The sequence below is a fragment of the Marmota marmota genome, unplaced genomic scaffold, assembly GCF_001458135.2.
Source record: "Marmota marmota marmota unplaced genomic scaffold, marMar, whole genome shotgun sequence".
NCBI lineage: Eukaryota > Metazoa > Chordata > Mammalia > Rodentia > Sciuridae > Marmota > Marmota marmota.
Genome location: NW_025999932.1, coordinates 25,751,956 through 25,776,427, shown reverse-complemented (window position 1 = coordinate 25,776,427; position 24,472 = coordinate 25,751,956). Strand labels below are relative to the sequence as shown.

Sequence of the window (24,472 nt, the reverse complement as noted above, 5' to 3'; positions counted from 1 at the left end):
GTTTCAAATTCTTACCTCTCTATTCCAATCTTACTCCACCCATCTCTGTCAAAGTGATGCTCCTATAAAACAAGTCTGAGTTTGGCACTGCTCAGCTTAAAAATCGCCTACTTACTGCAGCCTGATTATAGGAAAGTCCATCCGAACACCTCAGAATGACCTAAAGATACTAAGTACTATGACCTCATTGCATGGCGAAACCAGCCTAGCTTTAGGGTCTCCCTCCACTTCACTCTTGGCCCCTTTCTTCATACATCCCTTTTCAATACTTCTGTAAGCCACTGATGCTCCAAAGGTCCTCAGTATGCACCCAGTTACAGCGCCATGAATTTGTTAGTGAAGCTGACCATGGGGATGGCAAAAAGCACCCAATTAAACTTAATTCACAGTGCTATGCGAGAAATGGTAAAACCCAGAGAAACTGTGCTCAAAGGAGCTTGCACCCATTTGAACTTGCCCTTGGGACCAAGTGGGCTCAGCACGTGAACTCTCAAAGGCAAGGCCACCAGAGACTTAAAGGCGAGGAACGGGATCAGTTTTAACGGCCACCCTGGTACCAAACCCCAGGTGTCCTGATAAACAGAGACGGACTGGACCGAGACACGTGAGTTTCAAACCCCAACCCTGGAAACCCCAGAGACGCCGCGTTCCGTTAACCCTGCCCATGTCCAAAGCTTCCGGGAGACGGAAACAAACTCTGGTTTCTCTTCAGCGTTTACCTCTCTGCGACCAAATAAATCTCTTAACTCCAGCTCTTATACCTTAGCCATCAACCTTTCCCACCTGAACCTCGTCCCTGCCCATCCTTTCAGCGAGCCCACTACCCCATAGGGCATCTCAGGTGTTCCTTTTTCCTTATTTCGAAAGCCGAAAGAAACTACTCCCTCTTCTCCCTTACCTGCAATTGGAACTCGCCCTCTTCGTACCGGATCGGTCCGAACTCCACACCACCTAGTTGTTACGTTCAACCCACGTTCCCTTCGGACTACTCCTCCCCCACCGGCTTCTCCGCTAGGAAAGCAACTTCCGGTTTAAGTCCGCGGCAAAAAAAAGTCCCCCTTCCTGCTGCACGCGGGGCTTGAAAGGACGTCGGCGTCGTGGGGAAGGCGAAGATAGGAACACTTCCGGAAGGGATCCGCAGAGGCGTGGCTGTCCGCCCTGTAACCGCAGCCGCAGTTTTAGCTGCGGCTAAAACTGACGAGGAGGGGCGGGGCGGGGCGGGTGGCTTCCAAGCTCGCCGAGTGTGAGTGGCTGGGTTTGGGGAGGCGATGTTTCTGGAAGCTGCTGGAAAGCACTAGAGTGGCGGAGGTGACGCCGACGGCCAGGGGGTGGGGCGTGATTAAAACTAGTGCGCGGCCCGCAGCGGAGGGATTACGCTGCTGAGGAAAGAGAGCGGCGTGCGTCTCTTTGCGCCCAGCCAGGGCCGAGCGAGCCGAGGCTGGTCACCCCGGGGGCCCCCGAGTGACCCTGGGGGTGGCGCAGCAGAGGGGAGGACCGCCATGGAGGCTCTTGGCTGGCGCGTCTCCTTGGTGCCACGGTCGCCACGACGGGGCCACGCCGGGCACCCCTAGTCGGCTCGCTAAGCCTCGGTGAGAGCCGAGCTGCCACAGTGCGTGTTCACAAAGGGTCACCACACACGGAGCTGCCCCTCCCTTCTCCCTAAACCCCACCTTCGAGGCCAGGGGCTTTTCCACCAGGATTCTGGGGTGTTTCTCCTCCTTTCCTCCCTCCCAGATCTTCTAACGGTAAGGGGAGTAGCGAAAGCCCAGGGACGTGGCTCTCCATGACCCGTTGTGACTCCGGAGCAGCCGACCCGTCCCTGCTGCACTGGTCTCAGCTGCCCTGCCTTGTTTTAACTTCAGAGGAAGGGGAGTTCTCATTGAGTTGATAAGTTTCGAGGCTACTTTCGTAGGGAGGTCATGTGGTGCAAGGGACGTGGTGACCGCGTCTGCTGTTTCTGGAGTCTGCATTCTAAATCTCGGGGCAGCCTATTCAGAAGCACTTTGGGGTCGATTGTTTCTGGGTCCTAGGATAACAGTTTGTAGTTTACTGACTATCTCTTTACATAGTCACCGTGTTGGGCATTTTGGCGTTTTGGACTGTGGGTTTCTTTCAAGTGCTCAGACGAAATGATTATATGCTGGAATAATGCTGATGCCTTTGATAGGGTGATAGGAAGGAAACAAGTTCCGTGTACGAGGAAATTAATGACTAAAAGAGATTTTAGTCTGTGGTACTTCTGAATGTCAATGGCCAGGAAATCCAACAAAGAATTGTTGGTTTTTTTTCCTCCAGATTAAAATAGGCTGGTTAGGTTTTATTTACTACTTTTTTTTTTTGTAGTTGTACTAGATTATTAATGTACTGGTGTTATTCGTTGTAAGATCTAATAATAAAAATAATTTCATTATTTTGAATTTATGAAAATTTGGAAAAGTAGTATTTCCTCCTGAAATAATAGCTAACACTAATAGGATTTTTTTCTTGCTCTCCATTGCCATATCCATTTTTAGAAAGAAATACAGTAATAAACACTTGCTGAATGTTAACTCTAATTGAATAAAACCAAATGCAAATGTAGTAAAAAATTTGAGATTGCAAAGCAACATCATTGACTAAGTTACGTCAAAAAATAAACGTTTACAAAGTTGATTTTTATTCTTTTAGTGAAATTTTGATTTTTTTTTTTTTTTTTGGCCAGGAAAGATGTTAATAATGACAGGAATAAAATGGAGATGGGGCTTCAGTTATGGAGAAAAAAGATTTTAGTTGTTTTGGTTGTGTAATGACTCCAGAGCCTTTCTCCTTGTAGAAAGTTAGGAAAGTCTTAAAGGAGAGGATTCAGATATAGGCGATTAGAAGAATTTGTCTAGAAAACTCCACTTACATTTGTGTTAGAGAGCAATGGTCCCAAATTGATAAAATTGTTTGTATTTCTACTTATTCCTTAACCAGTGTATTTGGAATGCTCTGAGTACTCCAGTGGCAGAGTGCAGTTACCTTCCAGTGGTTTCAAGCTATTGCCTTCACTCCCTTGTCAGCAGCATGGAACAGAAATTACACTTCTTTATTTCCATTTATAATCTCACGTTTAATACATGGTACAATGCCATACAGTTAGGATTTCCTTTTTTTTTTTTTTTTTTTTTTTGCGCTTCATTTTCTCTCATGATGACAATTCTTAATAGATTGGCTCTTTAACCAATAAACTTTTTTATCTCAGATCTGGAATATAAAAGCTTCCTGCTGTGATTCCTTGTGTGGCTTCACCCAAAAGACAGAGACAAGTATTCATACTTCTTAGCAGCACCCTGCAAGTTCAGTGTCTAATCCCTTATGTAAATCTAATATTCAGGAAGCTTGGAAAATCAAAAGCTTTTGAAGTTTAGAGACACAATTCATCACAAAATACAGCCTACATTAATGAGAATTACATAAAGTTTTTATTCCATTTGTTTTTCTAAAACAATATTAGTAATTTTGATTGTGGGGTTCTGTTCTCCGCCACTGTTTTATGGAGTGTTAAATAATGGTTTGTGTACCTTGCAACATTTTTAATTCCAAGAAATTGTTTTTGTGTACCCCCACCCCACCCCCAGTTCTGGGAATTTTGCACCAGGCCTCTTTACCCTTGAGCTACATCTCCAGCCCTTTTTATTTTTGAGACAGGATTTTGCTAAGTTGGCTGAGGTTGGCCTTGAACTTGGAATCTTGCTTCTGCCTCAGCTTCCTGAATTCCCTGGCATTACAGGTATCAGCCACTGTGCCACCAGGCAAAAATTCTTAACACACCTAACTAATCTAATTTCTGAAATACAGCTAACTCTTGCATTTGAGGAATTTTGAAACTATTGCTTGTCAGTAAAGTTGTGCTAGGCATTGTATATTTCAAAACTTAACTTTAGGGGCTGGGGTTGCACATGTGAGACGCTGGGTTTGATCCTCGGCACCACATAAAAATAAACAAATAAAATAAAGGTATAATGCCCAATTATAACTAAAAAAATTAAAAAAAAAAAACTTGAGACATTTTAGTATTTGTCCTCAGTGATTTGATTTGTTAGAAGGGAAAATGCATTTATTTATTCTGCTCTATAAGTGCAATTTGTAAAGAAAAGCACAAACTGTAAGTGTAGCCATTTAGTGATCCAAACAAGAAATTATTAATCCCAGGATTTAAGGTTGTTTTATACTTTAAACTCTAAAATTTAGATAAAACCTGACAACTTATAATGTAGCCCAAATTTACTTTTTGCCCACACAAAATGAAGACAGTATGATAAAGAGTCTTACAACATATTTTGGAATATCTGATTTCTATTCCAGAGTTTCTATGTGACCTTACACAGGTCACGTAATTCTGAAGGCCTTGGTTTGCAGATCTATAAAATGAGAAGTCTGAAATAGATGGACGTGTTAGGTCTTTTATAGTTCCACCATTATACCTGCAGATATTTACTTGTTAAAAAGTGTTTCCCACTCAGGACATGATCCCATTTCACCAGAAAGTGCTATCTTATTACTCTAAATTTGTTGTGTTGTTTTGGGTAGGTAGTATATTCATATGATTCAAAATTCAAAAGTGTATGCAGTGAAAAGTTTTCCTACCACACCTGTTCCTCAGTTACCTAGTTCCCTGCCTAGGAAGCAACAAAGGCTAACAGTTTCTTGTATATTTTTTTAAATTATGCATATACAAGCAAATAAGTACTATTGGTGTTTATTTACCCCTCATTTGACATAAGTGGTATATACAATGCATGCTGAAATACCTTTGTTCACGTATCTTAGTTATTGTTCTCTATTACTTAGCAAGGAGTTTGTTGTTTTTATGGCTGCATAATATTCCATTAAGCTTTTTCATTATTTCATCAGTCCTCTCCGCTTTTGGATATTGAAGGGTTTTTTTTTTTTAATCTTTATTAAAAAGTATTGTGCAATGAATTACATTGTATATTCACCTTTTTCCACCTATGTGAATATATCTGTGCCCTTAATAGTGGCACAGATGAATCCCCTATGCCTTAGTGAAATAATGGAGTCAATGCCCTGTTTGGTTCTAAAGTAAGCACAAGACCTTGGGTTTGATCCCCAGCACCACAAAAATAAATAAATAAATAACCTGAAGTAAGACTAGATATATGAAGTCGCATTACCTGAAGGACTGCTTCTACATTTAATCTCTAGAGGAAATAGGTGGTTTGTGTTCAGGGACAAACACAAATCTTTAAACATTAAAATCATACAGCACAGCAAGATTTTCAACAAGAAACATATGAAAACAGACTGACTTCTGTGCTTCCAAATCAATGCTTATTCCAAAGCATATGCTATTTAAACTTATTTTTTCTTATACATTTGGCTAAACATGTAGTTAAATTTGTCTGTGATGCAACTGCTGTGCATTGTCATTTTACCAATAAGAAAACACCTAGAAGAAGTAAACAGTTTACCCAAATTTACTCAACACGGTGGCAGACCTGGGACTAACACCTAAACCTTCTAATTTCTTTCTTTTTTTCAGTTTTGGTGTTTTTTTTAGTTTTATTGATTTTTTTTAATACACAACAGCGGAATGCATTATGGTTCTTATTACACATATAGAGTACAATTTATTTCTAATCTCAGACTATTCCAACGTATCATCCACCTTCGTAATTAAGTGGGTAGCTCCAGCCGTAGACCTGATCTGAGAATGCTCAGTGGTTAGGGACTGCTTTAGGTACATTTTTCTCTTCTTAGACCCTAGACATTTTTATAGCAACAAAATGACATTCTATAAGTACTTTTTGAAGTAATCACACAACATGCTGATTAGCAATCAGGAGGCCTCCCAATCAAAAAATTAAGCTTATATAATTTTTTTTTTTTTTTTTGTGGTGCTGGGGATTGAACCCAGGGCCTTGTGCATGCAAGGTAAGCACTCTACCAACTGAGCTACAACCCCAGCCCACATGTAAGTTATATAGAGAAGCATTCCTAATTGAAACATAGTTGTCAATTCAAAATGAATTTATCAATCATAAGGACTGAAAGGAATTTAGGATTATTTGGAAATGGGTAGTCTGAAATTCCCCAGAGTTCATGCCATCATTTAATTTAGCCAGGAAATTTAAAACAAGAAATCACCAAGAAAATAAAAACAAACAAACAAACAAACAAAAAAAAAAACATAACCAGAAGAGAGTGATAATAGAAACAATAGCAAAATAATCGAAAAAAAAAAGTAGAAGGTTGGAAGATGTGCTGTAGTAATGGCATTGCATCACATGACCTCTGCTCAGGGCAATGCTATTCCTTGTCTTTGTAGAACTTGCTCTTCTCAAGCTTTTGATCTCAGCTTCAGTGTCTTATATCAAGTTGTCCACCCTGTTACAGAAGCCCTCTGTCCTTTACACCCACTCTAATTTTTTATTACCACTTCTGTTTTCCTCATGGAATGAATGTGTAATAAATACATATATATTTACTTTCTCTGTATTAGGTTCTGTGAGAACATGGACTACATCTGTTTTGTTCATAATGCCCAGTACATACATAGTATGGACTTGAATGATGATCTTGGTAACTTCCAATTTCCAATTAAAATGGTAGGCTTTTAAAATGGAATATTGTCCAGTTTTGTTTTGTTTTGTTTTGTTTTGTTGTTTTCTTTTTTGGGGGGTGGTGTTGGAGATTGAACCCAGAGCCTTGTGCATGTTAAACAAGCACTCTTAAAAATGAACTACAGCCCTGGCCACTTAAGATGGAATATTTTCAATAGTATATTTCCCCTATGTTTTTGTATGTATTAGTTTCAGTGTATATGTCATTGAGAAAAACATTAAATTTGTCAACAAGCGTCCCTTAAATATGCAAGGCATTGTACTAAATATAGGGAGAATACAAGGTGAATAATGCATGGTCCTTATCTCTAGAGAGGTAGAAACGTAAACAGGTGACTGTCCTGTCACACAAAGCAGAATGAAATTTTAATTACTAGAGTTGCAAAGCAATATTCTATAGGAGCAATGGAGAAAAAATTAATTATAGGCAGAACCTCAATTAGTTGAATTTTTACTTTGGTCTTGACCCATTGAAAATGGAACTGACCCATAAATAGAGAAGAGAGGTGAATGAATGTTTAACTTCACTTTTTTAAAAAAGTTCTTGAAATATTAATATTGACCACAAAGCATATGTTCTTTTAAAATCTCAGTTATAGAGGCCCCTGATCTTAGCTGGGCACACTAGCACATGCCCGTGTTCCCCAGCTACTTAGAAAGCTGAGGCAAGAGTATCACAAGTTTGATAATAATTTGGGCAGCTTAGCAAGACCCTGTCTCAGAATCAAAAGGGCTGGGGATATAACTCAGTAGTAGAACACCCATGTGTTCAATCCCCAGTACCAAAAAATATTAATAAGGGCTGATGTGGGGATGTAGCCCAGTGCTGGAGTGCTTGCTTAGTAAGTGCAAGGCCCTAGATTGAATCCCCAGTACCACCAATAAATAAATAACTCCAGCCTTAAACTTTATACTTCTAAATTGAGGCTAACCGTAAAATCAGTTTGACTAGCTTGGCAGTTCCCAAATAGTAGCTAAGAGCAGTCTAATGATTGGATTGATTGTATTCTTACTGTTATTTGGGGGCTAATAATTTGTAAACTAATACAACTATGGAATGGTAAGAATAGACTCATATATTTTAAAGAGCAAAATCACTAATGGTATTTAATGTATGATTCTCTAATCACATAATAAGTAAAAATGTAGACCGAGTTTTTGTGATCTAATCTGATTTCTTTTTTAATTTTACTTTTGCTTTTTTACTTCTATGTTTTCCTAAACAATATAGACCTCCATCTACTCTTTAAAAACCATGCCAAAAAAAGTACAGGTTATAGATTCAGAGATCTGATTTCAACTTGGCCACTTATTAATTCTGGTGCTGCCGCTGTTGAATTTGTTTCTCCAGACATTAACTTCCCTGAGGCTCAGTTTCATCTATAAAATGAAAATATCTACTAGTCCCACTTTTGTTATTTAACTAGTTTTGTGACTTCAGGCTAATTATTTATCCTCTTTTGAGCTCAGTTTTCCATATATGAATGAAATTCTCTTAAATGAGGTAATATGTACAGCAGTGTCTGGCAGTTAATAAGCCCTCACAACAAATTGGTTTCTCCTCATCTAAACTTTGCCTGTCCTTCAAAGTTCGCTGTAACCTTTCAGTTGCTAGGTCTTAGCAGCCTCTCCTTCCAAAGTTGTACTTTCCCTGTATGCCTGGGTTCCTAGATAGATACGGATGGCAGTACATTGGGAACTTGTTAAAACTGTAATTGTGTGGGTCCCATTCATGATTCCATGAACATAGAATGGGGATTGATCATCTGTATTTTTCTTCATCATATTTTCTCCTACTAATAATCACAATTGCTCACCTATTTGTTAATAGTCACGTGCCCATTATAGTTTAAATTTATTATGTAATTCTTAAATAACCTTTCAGGGTCTTTGCTTTGTATCCCAAATTTACTGCACATTTCATGCAGGCACGAAATACTCAGTTTAGAGTTTGAAAAGAAATGCCTTCCTTTAGCTGGACATAGTGGTGCATGTCTGTCATCCCAGCAACTCAGGAGTCTGAGGCAGGAGGAAAGCAAGTTTGGACCAGCCTCAGCAACTTAGTGAGACCCTGTCTCAAAAATAAAAAGGGATGGGGTTATGGCTCAATGGTTACACACCACTCAGGTCAATCCTCAGTACCAAAAAGAAAAAGAAAAAAAATGATTACAAATATAATATTCTAAATAATATTAGGTTTCATAAGATAGCAAAAAATAATAATTGCAGTGTTAGAGGGAACTTGAAATATGCATTTGAATTAAAAGTATATAATTCATTTGCCTTCCATTTTATAGCTTTTCAACAGTGGAACAGATAATAATTTGAAGATTAAGGCAGAAGGTGTCTTAAGATAAACTGATAATGTCTAAATGTTCTTTGGGACTCCAACTGTAAGCATTGTTGGATTCCTCTGCATTTTAAGTTGCGTGAAGAATTTATACATAAAGACCAGTAACAGAAGCCCAGCTATTAGCATGATAGGTTTTCTCAGGTATCCGTTCCCCATGTGGAAGAGCACACACAGTGTGGCGGCACAAACTTGGAATTCATTTGGATGTCATAATTTCCAGTCATGCAGGTGTAGTTGACAGAAACTTTCACCCTCAAGTATTAGGAGGCACTATTTTACTGATCAGGAAAGAAATTTTAGGAAATTCATTTTACTTTCTAAATATAATTTGTCATGATTAATCAATAAAATGATGTTTGCCTTAAGTACTGATTAGCTTTAAAATGAGCTCTCCTCTGAATTCTTATTGTAAATGAGGGGTGTTAGTACATTTTTTCTCAATATGGAGTATATAAAACCTGGATAGTAACTCAGTTGAGTCTTCAGAGCTAATAGGTGGAGATTAAATTTAAAAAACTTTTGGAGTAAATTGAGGATTTCCTGAAAATAAAGGGCAGAGAGATTATAGGGAAGTTGGGAAATAGTAATTTCAGAATATCATGGCAGACATAGCAAATATATTTATTACCCTCAAAAACTCTCAGAATAGAACAAGTTAAATGGCATGACAAGAGTCAGTCAGTCAAATCCTTTCTGTAGACGTGTCTTTTCAGCAAATCAGTAGCATTAAGAGACCAAAGAAACATGACAGACAAACGCAGTGCATGGACTTTGTGGATCCTGGATTGTAGAACATATGCTGGGAACATGTTTTAAATTTTCCTAGGTGTGCTAATGGTGGCTTTATGTAGATGAATGGACACAGGAGACATGCCTGAAGTTTATTTAGAGATGAAGTTATCTTCAGATAGTTTAAATACATACCCAAACACATATAGGTAAAACAAATATGCAAGCTCTGGTGGTCATTTTTTAGTCTCCGTTTTCCCTGACCTCAGAGCAGCACTTGGTACCATTCATCACTCTCATGTACTCTAAGTTCTCCTACTTCTTGGCTTCCCCTTAGTATCTTTTACAGGTTCCTCCTCTTTGAACAGTGGCATGCCTAGGGCCAAGATGGCTTCTCAGTTTCCATTTGTTCCCCAAATAATTTTGTCTTATAGCTTTAAACACTGTGTGGCTGCTAAAACTTCCAAGTTAATATCTCCAGCATCAGCCTCTCCCCGATCTTGGGACTGTGTCCATCTGCCTACCTGACAAACTCTCTTGATGACAAGTATGCACTTCAAATTCAGTGTGTCCAAAACAGAACACTTGAGTCCCTTCAATCTCATCTGCTTTTCCACAAAGCACCTTCTTTCTGCCTGCTACTCCCGTGTTATTCCTCATCTCGTGATGAACTTCATTCTAATTACTCAGGCAACAAATCTTTAGGTCAGCTCCAATTCCTCTTTTTCCCTTATACCTCACACTGCATCCTTCAGCAAATGTAGTCAGCCCTACTTTTAAAATATACGCATAAGCTAAGCAGTTCTGCAGTTGTCACACTATTATCTTAATCCAAGCCACATCCCGTCACAGGTTATAGCAAAGTTTCCCAATTTAGGCACTATTGACATTTGGGATCAGTAATGCTGGGGAACAGGCTTTCCTGTGCTGTGTGCCCTGTAGGATATTTAGTGCATTCTTTGCCTTCACCCACTAGGTGCATGTAGTCACCCATCCCTACAGTTGTGACAACCAGAAATGTCAACTAGCCATTGCCAAAATGTTGTCTGTGAGGCAAAATTGCCCCCAATTGAGGACCACTGAGTTATAGTAATATCCTTGTTCTCCCTGCTTTTTTCTTGTCTCCCTTCACTTTATTTTCCATCTAGCAACCAGTGTGTCATTTAAAACATACCATTTCTTTGTTTAAAACCTTCCTGTGTCTTACTAACTCATTAGATCAGTCTAGCAGCCTACAGATCCCTTCTCTATCCTCTCTCTCTCTCTCTCTCTCTCTCTCACACACACACACACACACACCCACACACACACACACTTGTTCCCCCACTCAATCGAAGAACGGCTTTTTGGGTGTGTGCAAATTGGAAAGGGCACCCCTTTCGTTAAGTGGATGCATCCCATTCCCCTGCTTTATTTTTCTCCATTGCATCATCTGTCACCACTTTACATGTTATGTTTGTTGAGTGAATGGTAAAGTGGGAACTAAGGATTATAATGTGTATTTAGTGACAAGTTACTTAAAGGGCACATAATGCCATCAGAATATCAAAAAAGGGCTTAGCACCTAACCTCCCTTCAGAAATTCTGTAAAGGTCTCCCAGAAGAAATGATGCTTAAGTAAGTCTTAGTCTGGAACCTGTTAAAGCAGAGGAGGAGTGGAGCAAATGAGAGGTTTGATTTTGAACTAATTTTGCAATACCTCGAGGAAGGGAGCCTTCTGTCAGGTGGTTAGAGAGACAGGACTTGATCCCAAGGTATACATCTGGATGGTAAGTACAGATTTAGGAATAATTGGGAAATAAGGAAATGAGAGAACATTTGCATATCAGAATTGCAAGAAAAGCCTTGAAGTTGAGTGTGGTAGAGGAGAAAAACTCCCTAAACCAATGCCACAGAGAAGAATAGGGAAAACAAGAAGCAAGATGGGAGACTACTGATTGTGTTTCTCTAAAACAAACGAAGGTGGGTCATTTGACCATCTGTACTTTGGGACTCTTCCCATTACTTTAGTCTGGTTTAAGATAAATAATTGCTCTTCTTCAGGGATTACCAAGGTGGTGATTACATCAGACAAATGAAGCTGAAGGACTGCACTACTTACTCTTAGAAGTTCTAAGGTGATTTTAATTTTTATGCTTCAGAAAACTTAGTTTTTCAAATTTGGAGATCTTTGGAGGAAAACTGTAAAAAGAGGACTATGAAGTTTTTTTCATCTCATTTGTATACTTTTTTGATCCTGTAGGTCACTGGCTAGTTTTTCTCCTGGTCTCAGTTTGGCCTGCTCACACAGCTGTAATCAGTTGGCAGCTGGCCTAGGGCCACAGAGTCTTAAGGTGGCTTCAATGACATGTCTGAGGCTATGGTACAGGGTGTCAGCCAGCTCCTTCTCCCTCTTTGCTGGCGTTCTCTTCACTCACAGTCTCCCCACAGGGCTTTAACATGGCAGCACAGAGTTCTAATAGGGCAAAAGGAAAGACTGCGAGGCCTGTTAAGGCCGAGTCTCAGAAGCCACACGTCAGTCCTATTGCATTCTACCACACTTAAGATTACACATTCACTCCTTTAAATTTCACAAGAATGCTATAAAAATTTGGGACTTTATTATCAGTTTGTCCACTGACAGGCAAGCCACCAAGCCAGATACTTTCAGGCACTCCTTTCCTATCAACAAGCTCTGGTATGTTGATTTATCTAAGTTATTTCCTCATCTGTAAAGTGGAAGTTTATACCAATCCACAGAATTATTTTTAGGATTAAATGAAATGATTTCTGAAATGCGTAGCTAAATGCTGGATACCTAGCAGGTACTCAAAAATGTTAATATCAACACCTTCTTTTTACCCTTCTCAGGTTCCTTTTATAAGATGGGAAAATGTTTTTCATATATGTTACTTGTCTCATTTTCTTAAACAAAACCTAAGTGACCTAGACTGGATTGTTATTAAAGGAGACAGTGATTAGCATTCCAATAGCTGAGCAGTTATAAAGAAAATTTCATTCTGACAGAATTGGTTATTTTAAGATTGTGATCTGAGCTGTTCTACCCTAAGGTGTTAGTGGCTGATGATCTCTTAATATATTACTCTTGCCAGTGATTTACTTATATTTTCAGAGGAAATAAAGTACCAAAGAAGGAATAAAACTAAAGAATTTTAGGTTTTGTGGCAAGCCAATGAGGAAGCTGTGATTAGGAAAGGGATCTTTCAGTGGTGCTCCTTGTGGTCTGACTGCCACCATGGGCCTGTTCTGGCAAGTTATCAAGTCATACCACATTTTGTGTATAATTTATAGATTTGGGTTTCTGTAGGGAAAAAAGAGAGATGCCTTTTAATAAATTCAGATCATCATGCTACATTATTTCATTTGGATGTGTGACATTTAGATTAGCATAAATGCAGTTACCCTGCTATAAATCCAACTGCAGTGCTGACACATTAAAATTTGGGCCTGTTATGAGCTGAATTGCCCCCCTCAAAAAAAAAGTTCATATGTTGAAGCCATAATTCTCTGTACCTGGAATGTGACTGTGTTTGGTAATAGGGCTTTAAAGAGATTAAGTTAAAGTGAGGTATTTAGGGTGGGCTCTTATCCAATACTACTAGTATTCCTACAAAAAGAAGAAATTTGGATACAGAGTGAGACACCCAAAACAGGCAGAGGGGCAACCATCTGCAAGCTGAGGAGAGAGGCCTCAGAAGAAATCAAACCAGATATCAGACTTAGACCTTGAGACTAATAGCCTCAAGAATTGTGAAAAAAAAAAAAATCTGGTTTTGTAGGTATTTTGTTAGTGCAGCCCTAGCAAATCGATACAGAGGCCAATATCCACCTTTACACATGATGTTTAATATTGTTATTTTTTTCAAGACCAAAATTTTTTATTATAAAAAAGCAAACTGAGAATGAATTATAGAAGCTTGTTTGTTCTCATAATATAGTCAAATTAAGTTATACAACAAGGCATTTGAAATAGAACCAATTAGAAGAGCCTTCTCATCCTTTATTTTGCCACCAAGGCCATAAAATGTTTCCTCCTTTCTTCTTCACTCTACCCTCCTATCCACCCTGTGCATTCTTATTGCTGGCTCTTTTACCTTCCTTTCCTTATTTTTAACAAGCTTTCATCATTTTTCCTAAGCAACAGGAAAATGTGTGGGTTTCTTTTTTCTTTGTACTGGGGATTGAACCTAGGGGAGATTAACCACTGAGCCACATCCCAATCCTTTTTATCTTGAGACAAGGTCTCACTAAGTTGCTGAGGCTGGCTTTAAACTCACGATTCTCCTGACTCAGCCTCCTGAGTTGCTAGGATTATAGGCATGTGCCACCACACTTGGTTTGTGTTGTTTTGTAGCTGCATAAAAAAATACAAGTAGGGGCTAGACATGTTGGCACATGCATTATAATCACAGTGACTTGGGAGGCTGAGGCAGGAGGATCACAAGATTTGAGATCAGCCTTAACAACTTAGTGAAGCCCTAAGCAACTTAGCGAGATCCTGTCTGAAAAACAAAAGATGATAGGGTGCTGGGGATGTGGCCCAGTGTTCAGGCACCCCTGAGTTCAATCCCCAGTATCCCCAAAATAATAATAATACAAGTAGGGGGCTGAGGTGGTAGCTCAGTGATAGAGCACTTGCCTGGCATGTGTGAAGCCCTGGCTTTTCATCTCTAGGACTGGAAAAGAGGGGAACATGTTTTAACATTCATTGAGCAACTATTTTTTAGGAGGTACTGTGTTATTCACTTTGTATAAAACATCTGCTTTAGGGCTGAGGTTGTGGCTCAATGGTAGAGGGCTCACCTAGCACGTGCAGGGTCCTGAGTTCAATCCTCAGCACCACATAAAAAAAAATAAATAAAGGTATTGTGTCCACCTGAACTAAAAAGTAAATATTTAAAAAAAAAAAAAATCTGCTTGAATTGAGAAAACAGCAGTGGCCCAGTTTAGAAAAAGAAGGAAAAATGGCAGTGGTAGCTATCTGACATCATTTCAGAACTTTCAGTCTCTGTTTCTGTGTACTTAGCCCTGCCATTGTCGGGTCTGCAGTATCTGGTGATTATGAAAGAGCACTCTTAATTATTTAAATCTCTAGATGTAAATCATTTGTGATGTGAAAACATTGTACTTTGGAGACATGTGTCTATTAGAATGGGCCACAAGCAGCACGGGGCCCTAGCGTGTTGGAGGGTATGTCATTGATGTCGTAAGTTGCATGTGCTTGCTTGCTCCCTTCTTAATGAAGAGTAAATAAAGGAAAAGTGGAAAAAGTTTCTAATCTTGACTGTGGGATGATAATTCTGAGGAAGGTACTACTCTGTGGACATTGGAAGCATGCCTGGGCTAGTGTAAGTACCACCTAACAGTGAAAAGAATTTGAAATAGTTTCTTGGGCTTGGAATGCTGAAGAAAAGGAGTCCAAGGGAAAGGGAGCTAGTTAGCCTGACACAAAAGGGATCTTCAGGCTGTGGATCATCAGGTTGTGGATCATTAGGCTGTGGACTGAGGCCTGTTTTCATACATCCCTTGGTTGAGAATGGCTTTAACATTTTTAAAGAACTATAAAAGAATATTTGACAAAGACCTTATAAATCCACAAAGCCTAAAATATTTTTATCTGACCCTTTGCAGAAAAAGTATGAAATCCTTTGCATTATAATTATAAAGAATCCATTTGTGTTTTCTTCTTCTTCTTTTTTTTTTTTTTTTTTTTTAATGGTGTTAGGGATTGAACCCAGGTGGGTCTATCACTAAGCTACATGCCCAGCCCTTTTTATCTTTGAGACAGAGTCTTAGGGTCTCACTAAATTTCGTAGGAATTCACCAAGTTCCTGAGACTGGCCTGGAGTTGGGACTCCTCCTGTCTTAGCCTCCCAAGGTGCTGGGATTACAGCTATGTGCCATCGTACTCGGCCTGTTTGTGTTTTCAGTTGGAAGACTAAGCTATACTGTAAACAGGTGAATATGAGAAATCTTCCCAAATATTTGTAGTGTTTCATAGAATTATCCAATTCTAAACCTTATCATTAAGAGATCATCTGTTCTGTATTAGTTTGCTGGGGCTGCTGTGTCAAAGTGCCACAAGCTGAGTAGCTTGAGCAACAAAAATTTATTATCTCATAGTTCTCGATACTTGAAATCCAAAAGAACATGTTGACATGCTTGGTTCCTTCTGAGAACTGTGGGGGGAAATCTGTTCTATGCCTCTTCCTGCTTCTATTGATTTGCTAGCAATCTTTGGCGTTCCTTCACTTATCGAAGTATCATGCCAATTTCTGTGTTTATGTTCATGTAATGTCCCTCCTGTATATGTGTCTGTATTCAAATTTTGCTTTTTTATAAGGATACTAGTCACATGGGATTAGGTTATCTCAATGATCTCATCTTAGTATCCCCTGCTAAGAACCTATTTCTAAATTCACATTCATAAGTATTGGGGGTTAGGACAAAATCCTTTGTTAGTGAGGCAGTTCCACCTACATCTTCTAAACCTTTGTTTTACAGATATTTATCTATCTATATATCTATATATAGATATAGATATATAGAAATAGATATAGATATGTACTGTGTTAAAATACAGCTCTAGTATTTATTCACCTACACAGTTTACACCATTATACACAACTGCAGTGTGGTGAGGTTCAAATCAAGTATAGTACTTACTTGTTTATATTAGTTAACATCATGCCAGTTTCTTTCATGGGCCTTTCATTAATCATAGAGCAATAAGAAGATGAATCAGAGTCTGTCTTTGCCATTACAGGCTAAGTGCATCATCCATGAATGTGAGGTTAAGATCAACTTTATATGTTAAGTTCAAAAAGGAATTTACCAAGGTCTGTTGTTGGCTAGAGAGAATCTAAGCTTCCATGCACAGCATAGCATAGGCCAAACAGGTTATTCATGCTTCGTAAATCTCTTTAGATAGTCTAGTGTGTGCTTGTTTGCCAGGTCTCTGTTCTCACGACTAAAAGGCTCAGGGGTCACTCTAGTTAAACTGGGCTAACTGGGCTGCACGAAATAACCACACAAGAGACACAAATACCTTTTTCTTTGGGGTTGCTGTGACGGCTCCTCTGACCTTAAGGGTCCGCAGAAAGAGAGAGCGAGCACGTGCTGACCCCTTTTATTGAGGAGAAGCTATTCAAATGAGGCAGGGGGTCAGGTTTCAGGGGGCTGAGTCTATCTTCATGATGTCCACTGTCAGCAGGTTGACACCTGGGTAGGCCACACCCAAGGGCACAGTAAGAGGAGGGGACACACACAATCTTCCATGGAAGATTCTATCCTAAACAGGGCAAGGGGTTATATTACAAAGGAACAGGTGAGCATAGCTTCACCCATGGGGCTGTAGCAAGACACACCCATTTCTGTGACTGAGCACCTCATCACCCAGCTGGGGAGTGTAACTCAGTCACCCGTAAGGTTGGCATCCCACACTTGTTTACAAAAGTAATATTGCCATGTTGGCATATTTCCAGTTAAGGTGGTTCCCCCTTATCCACAGTTTTGCTTTACCTGGTTTCATTTACCCTCATTCAGCCTCCATGGTTAAGTGATCCTCATGATGCATCATCAAAAGGTCAGTAGCAACCTCACACTGTTACACAGCCTACGCCATTCACCTCGCTTCATCTCAGCATGTAGGCATTGTTATTAGCTCACACCATCACAAGAAGAACAAATATAGACAATAAGATATTTTGAGAGATCATATAACTTATTACAGTATAATTGTTCAGATTTCTTAGCTATTATTATTAATCTCTTACTGTGCCAATTTATAAATTAAACTTTATCATAGATATATATGTATAGGAATAAACAGTACATACAAGATTCAGAACTATCTGTGGAATCAGGCATCTGTGGGAGCCTTGGAAAGTACCTCCCGTGGATAAAGGGATACTACCATACAATTATTGGGTAGGTTATGTATGAGGGACTAAATCTAAAAGGTTATACTCTAGAGATCACCTAATATTCACTACCATTGGTATACCAAGCATTTGGGTTTATGCACACCTCATTTGCCCTCCCTTGATATCTTCTGTCTTTTATGTAGCCTTTTGTGGTAGCCAGCTACAAAGATGGCCCTCAGCATTTTTTAATGTTTAAAATTTTGTGTGTGTGGTCCTGGGGATAGAATGCAAGGGTGTTCTACCATTGAGCTATATCCCCAGTTCTTTTTTATTTTTTGAGATAGGATCTCATCAAGCTGCTGAGGTTGGCCTTGAATTTGCAACCCTGTTGCCTTAGCCTCCAGAGTTGTTGGGATTAAAGGTGAGTGCCACTACACCCAGCCCCCAATGATTCTTTTTTTTTTTTTAATATTTATTTATTTATTTTTTAGGTGTAGATGGACACAACACAATGCCTTTATTTTTATGTGGTGCTGAGGATCGAACCCGGGTCCCACCCGTGCAAGGGGAGCGTTCTACCGCTGAGCCACAATCCCAGCCCAGCCCCCAATGATTCTTGCGTCTTGTAATTCATGCCCAATGACTGTGTAACTACTGGAGTAGTTACACAGTAGTAAACTACTGTGTTTATCACACACACATGGTGTGTGATTTTGAGGCTAGGTGATTAAAAAAAAAAAATGTGGCTTCCGTTTTCCTCTCTTGGATCATTCTGGGGAAGTCAACTCCCATGTCATGAGGATACTCAAGCAGCCTTGTGGAAGTCCATGCGTTACGAAACTGAGGCCTCCTCCCCCTAAAAGAGCGGTAACTTGCCTGGTATCTGAAAGAGCCACATTGGAAGTAGATCTTGAAGACTTTGTCCAGCCTGCAGAGACTACAGGCCCAGCCAACTTCTTGTCTGCCCCTAAGCCAGATCCACCTGCTTAAGCTGCTCCTAGAGTCCTGACCACAGGAACTATATGGGATAATAAATGTTTATTATTTTAAGCTACTGTGTTTGGGAGAGATATGCAACAATAGATAATATAATCTTTGTCGATTCTGCCCCTTTTTTTTTTCAGACCACTATTACTATATTTCACTAGATTTTTGTCTACTTAAGGGCAGACAGGGTCGTGTTTAATTCATTTTTGTAAGCCTTACAGAGGTGATTGTTGTGCTTTATCAATACTTCTTAAATTGAATGTGATTGGCTTCTATCAAGGCTAAACCTGGGTTGCTCCTATTGCTTCTGTTTGGAAAGGTGAAAATTAATTCTGTTTTATTTAGAAATAAAGGCAATATTTTAAAAGAGCTTTCTTAAAAAGAATCTAGAATATTTGAAATATGTGGTACAAAAATAGTTAATCATATGAGACAAAATTTTAACAAAGATCTAAACAAATGGGAAAGATAATAGAACAAAAAAAAAAGGAAGGAGCTGGTAATCTTTGAAAAACTGACTGCTTGCTTTTGTTCCTTATTTTAAAATAAGTTCAAACACAGATAAGTTAAAAAAAATACAACACCTATATACATTTTACCTAGATTCTCCTGTCATTAAAATTTTGTCTCATTTGCTTTATTACTTATGCTCATGACGACTCTTGCTCACTCTCTGAATATGTGTCTCTAGATACAGATGTACCTGAATATATGTACTCATATGTAATATGTTAAAGTCATTTATGCATATCTTCAGTACATCATATGTAATTCCTAAGAATTACATAAACAACTTGAAGTTTAATAGTGATCCTTTGTTATTTGTAATCCAGTTTCGTCAGTTGATCCAATAATGTCCCTTGTGGCATTTCCCTCCTTCCTAGCCCAGGATCCAGTCTAATATCATGCAATTATGTGTGTATCTTTGGATTCTTTCAACCTATAACATGTCCATAGCTTTTCTGTGTCTTTTTTGGCATTGTTATGGGAAGAAAAAGACACCATGCCTTCCCCTTTTTAGCAGAATGTTCCACATATTGCTGATATTTCCTTCTGATTAGATTCAGATTATACAATCTACAAAATTCCCTTTTAAATTGTCTAAAATGTGAGAATAGTATTCTGTCCAAAAGATCAATTCAAAACAAAATTTAGGTAAAAAAAAAAACAGTATATGAGTTATTAGAAATCAAAATGGAAAATCAAAACATGCCATAGAATAATTTCTGTAGGAAATATTTAAGATCATTTTCAGTCTTTCAAGTTACTGTATATGGTTGGTTTAATAACTAGATTTAAAAAAAATCAAGAGCTGAGCATGGTGGTTCATACCCACAGTACCATCGACTTGGGAGGTTGAAGTTGTATAATTGCCAAGTTTGAGGTCAGCCTCAGCAACCTAGAAAGACTCTGTCTGAAAATAAAAAAATTAAAGAGATGGATATATGGCTCAGTGGTAAAGCACCCTTGGTTTTAATCCCCAGTAACAAAATTAATTAATTAAAAATAAAAAATTAAGAAATCTCTTGGTGCTGAAGTGATCTTAGGTGGTTTTATTTTACTTCATCATGAATTCTGTTTCCTAGAAAACCAATGGTATCTTTAAGAAACAAAAAATGTTCTTCCAACTTCCACTAAATTTATTCAACAAACATTATTAAATTCTTATTATCTGCCAGACATTGGGGTGGACCCTGGGAATACAAAGGAGAATATAACACAGACTCTGTATGCCACTGTGTATTAAAAGATCATCAGAGAAGTTCATGTGCCGCAGAGGACTGGAGGAGCTCCCTCTGGGGATAGTCTAACTGCAAAAGGGGGGCTGCCTAAAAGCCCCTTTCTGCCCCAAAAGGGCAATCCCTGTTGCTCCTATGAGGCGCTTAACATTTTTACCTATTCTGGTGCATTAAGAATGACTAACCTACATTGAATAGTACAAGAAATTCTTTTCAGAAGCTGAGAGATAAGATAGATTATTTCTTTTAATGCTTGAATTTTTGAATGGTTGCAGTTTTGTACTATACGATCTGCCCCAGGGACTCACTTCTTTAAGTAACAACACCGAATTTTCAATGATGTCTGTTTGTTTATGCATTTTCCCAACAGTATCATGGATGAATTCGTAAATATTATTTTAAGATGGAGAGTGTGTTTAATTCTGTAAGACAAGGCATTGCTTGACTCCCCATGACAAGATCTCAGGCAATTCATTTCATCCCAAGACTAATGCCTTCTCAGCCACTTTGTGTATCTGATTTCTGTTGAGAAATGTCAATGTACATGAGCTGCCAGAAATACTATAACTTAAGCCTGGAAATAAAATACTAATATGCTGAAGGTAGATAATTTCTAATAAGAGTACCACTGAATATAATTTTCATTTTTCACATAATGTAGATGAATGGGTATGGCTGCATTTTATAGAAGATGTTTTTAAAGATTGTATTACCCAGGAAGATTGATAATACTCATGTCATTCACAAAAGAAGAATAAAGATGATGTAATAATTTTCTAAATTCTATATTGTAGACTCGGTACCCTATGATCCCAGCAATTTGTGAGGCTGACAGAGGACAATCACCAAGTTCAAGACTAGCCTCAGCAACTTAGACTATGTTTCAAAATAAAAAGTAAAAAGGACTGGGGTTGTGGCTCACTTGCTGTTCGATCCCCAGTAACCAAAAAATAAATAAATAAATAAAGGCAGTTAACTATAATATACAATATAATAAGTCTTTTGAATTACCTTAGTTGGGCTACAATATGATAGTATTGTAAAGTGTAAGGAAGCTCTGAATCTGATTATAAATGAACATATGTTGCTCAGAAGTTCATTCTTATATTTTTGTTTTTGTTTTTATTTTTTGGAAACGGTCTCACCAAGGGTCTTGACAAGTCCCTGAGGTTGGCCTCCCACTGCTACCTTCCTGCCTCAGTCTCCCAAATTTCTGGTATTATACCATCATGCCCAGCTCATTCCTCAATATAATATTAAATAAGAATCAGCTGAGTTTTAAATTTGAAAATGCTTGTTGATTTGCGCAAAACTTAGCAGAATACAACGTGTTTTAAGTTCCTATATTATATAAAATTTCACGTGTTTTTTTTTTTTCTTTTTAGTACCAGAGATTGAACCCAGGGGTGCTTAACCACTGAGCCACATCCCCAGCTTATTTTATTTTATTATTTTATTTAGCGACAGGGTCTCACTGAGTTGCTTAGCCACTCACCATTGCTGAGGATGGCTTTGAACTTGCCATCCTCCTGCCTCAGCCTCCCTAGCCACTAGGATTACAAGCATGTGCCACTGCACCGGGCCAGGTGTTTCTCTTTTATTTCAAACTGGATATTGAAATTTTCACAATTCTATCTTAAACAGGTTTCTTTGTAAGAAGGCTTCCACCTCTCTCTCTAGCCTGCTGTCTTGCCTCATCTTTGTGTCAGTCCATTCAAGCTACTATAACAAAACAGTAACTTATAAACAACAGAATTCATTGCTCACAGTTCTGGAAGATAGGAAGTCTTGAGATCAAAAAAATAGCAGATGAATTGTGTCTAGTGAGGGCTTTGTCTGCTTCCAAGATGCGACCTTCTTATTGTATCCTCACATGGGGAGGCCTCTTATAAGAGCCAGTCCATTCATGAGGGCTCCATCCTTAGGACCTAATGTCTCCCCAAAGTCCTCTCACATCTAATACCATTATACTGATGATTAGAATTTCAACATATAAAGTTGGGGTGGGGGGCACAAACTTTCAGACCATATTAATCTTAAACTTCATCCTCTAACATTGAACAACTTGTCATTTGCTTGCTTACATCTAACTTTCACACCTTAGAGTTGCATCGTGTGCAGTATGGTAGCCACTACCTGCATGTGGCCATTTTAAGTTTAAATTCATTTAAATTAAACTTTTGTTATTTTTTATTTTAGTGCTAGGTATTGAACCCATGCCTGTGCATGCAAAGCACTCTACCACTGAGCCACATCTCCAGCACCTAAAATTAAGTTCGGAATTCAGTCCCTTACCTGTACTAGCCACATTTCAGGTATAGCCACATGTGACTAGTAGCAATCTTATTGGACATAATTTCCATAATCATAGAGTTCTACTGGATATTGTTGCCTTAGAGCCTTTTATTCTGTCTCTACTCTTGTCCTCCATACCTTTCTTTCTTACTATTTAATTTATAGGGGAGGGGAGGGGAGGGGAGCGGGGATAGTAGAGGATAGGAAAGGCAGCAGAATACAACAGACACTAGTATGGCAATATGTAAATCAATGGATGTGTAACTGATGTGATTCTGCAATCTGTATACGGGGTAAAAATGGGAGTTCATAACCCACTTGAATCAAAGTGTGAAATATGATATATCAAGAACCATGTAATGTTTTGAACAACCAACAATAAAAAATTTAAAAAAAAAATAAAGTTAATTTATTCTCAAGATTTATATCAAGTGTCATTTAATGCAAGAAATAGTTCATCCAATCCTATACATTCCCCACTTCTGGATTAGAATCCTCCATTTAAGTTTACATTTATGTCTTTCCTTCTGGACTGTGCACTTTTATGTCACCTTCTAAATATTTTAGTTCATTCACTTCACTCTAAATATAGTGGAAATAGGACAGACGTAGACGTCAACATCTCATTTGGGATCCTGGCCATCTTTGTCAGCTTGAGTCTTGATGAGTTTTTGTTTCCTCATGTATTGGAAGGGTAAACCAGACATTTGACTTAATGATTATAAGTCATATAAACATAATAGGAAAAGAACAGTAAATGGTTTTTTTAAAAGATAAAACTATATCAAAGAAAGGAAAAGCTCATAATTTTCAGAGTCACATAACCTGGTATTTTTCTTCTTTCGGATTTATTTTTTAAGTAATTTTTATTAAACTAATAAACTTCTGGATAGCCTTCTCAGTTCTTTTGAGTTTCACGAAAAGAGGGATTCTCAAGAAATTTGGGGTCTAGAGAAACTCCCTTTGCAATCTGAAGATGATCCCAGGATAGATGATGATGATGATGATGATGATGATGATGATGGTTTTGATTATTTTGTATTGGGGTTTGTACTCAGGGGTCCTCTACCACAGTGCTATATCCCCAGCCCTTTTCCATTTGTTACTTTGAGACAGGATCTCCTAGGCTGGCCTCAAACTTGCTATTCCTGTCTCAGCCTCCTGAATCGTTGTGATTACAGAGTGTGCCACTACAACTGGCCAGAATATTTTCTTCTTTTTTTTTTCAATACCTTTATTTTATTTGTTTTTATTTTTATGTGGTGCCAGGAATCGAACCCAGTGCCTCACACATGCTAAGCAAGTGGTCTACCACTGAGCCACAACCTGGGCCCCCAAAATATTTTCTTATATGAGTACTTCATAGCCAAGATGATCAGCCACTTGACATTTGCTCTTGGATATCTGCTGCCACCATCTTAATCCAAGCCCTTACAATTCTATACAGCCTTCTACCATCTTCACTGAATCTGTGTTCTCCCTGTTTTAATCCATCTTCTATGCCAGTTTTACAAATATGTTACTCCCTTATCTAATTGTTTTTTTTTTTTTTAATCTATTCCCTATGTTCTCAGTGTACCCTTTTGTTGCCTTACTTCAAGACTTCTGATGTCCTGGCTGTGTGTTAAATGTCAAATATTTTAGCCATACAGCCTCCCATTATTTTTCATACTACAGAGAGATAACTCTTTTACTATCCCACTAATGTGCTGTACCTAATCCTGTCTCCTAGTCTTTATGTTACATCCCTGATAGGCAACTGCTTTCCCCTGCTTGTACCTATTCTATCTACCTGTCCTTCAAGATCTAACCCAGGGGCTGGGAGTACCACTCAGTAGTGGAGTACTTGCCTAGCATGTGCTCAATCCCAGCACCAGAAAGAAAAAAATATATATCTAA

At 38.6% G+C, this 24,472-nt stretch overlaps 1 protein-coding gene across 4 annotated transcripts in view; it reads right to left on the bottom strand.

The window, feature by feature from the left end:
- The window catches only part of Uspl1 (ubiquitin specific peptidase like 1), a 40,317-nt gene extending 38,261 nt beyond the window's left edge, over positions 1-2,056 (bottom strand). For 2 of the 4 annotated variants that reach the window (XM_015484186.2, XM_048800784.1), the window contains exon 1: positions 899-2,054. The gene's annotated coding sequence lies outside the window, so the exon portion shown is untranslated. Of the gene's footprint in view, positions 1-898 lie in introns of all 4 variants that reach the window. The other 2 variants (XM_015484185.2, XM_048800783.1) reach the window with 2 other exon arrangements.
- Positions 2,057-24,472: the final 22,416 nt, after the last annotated feature.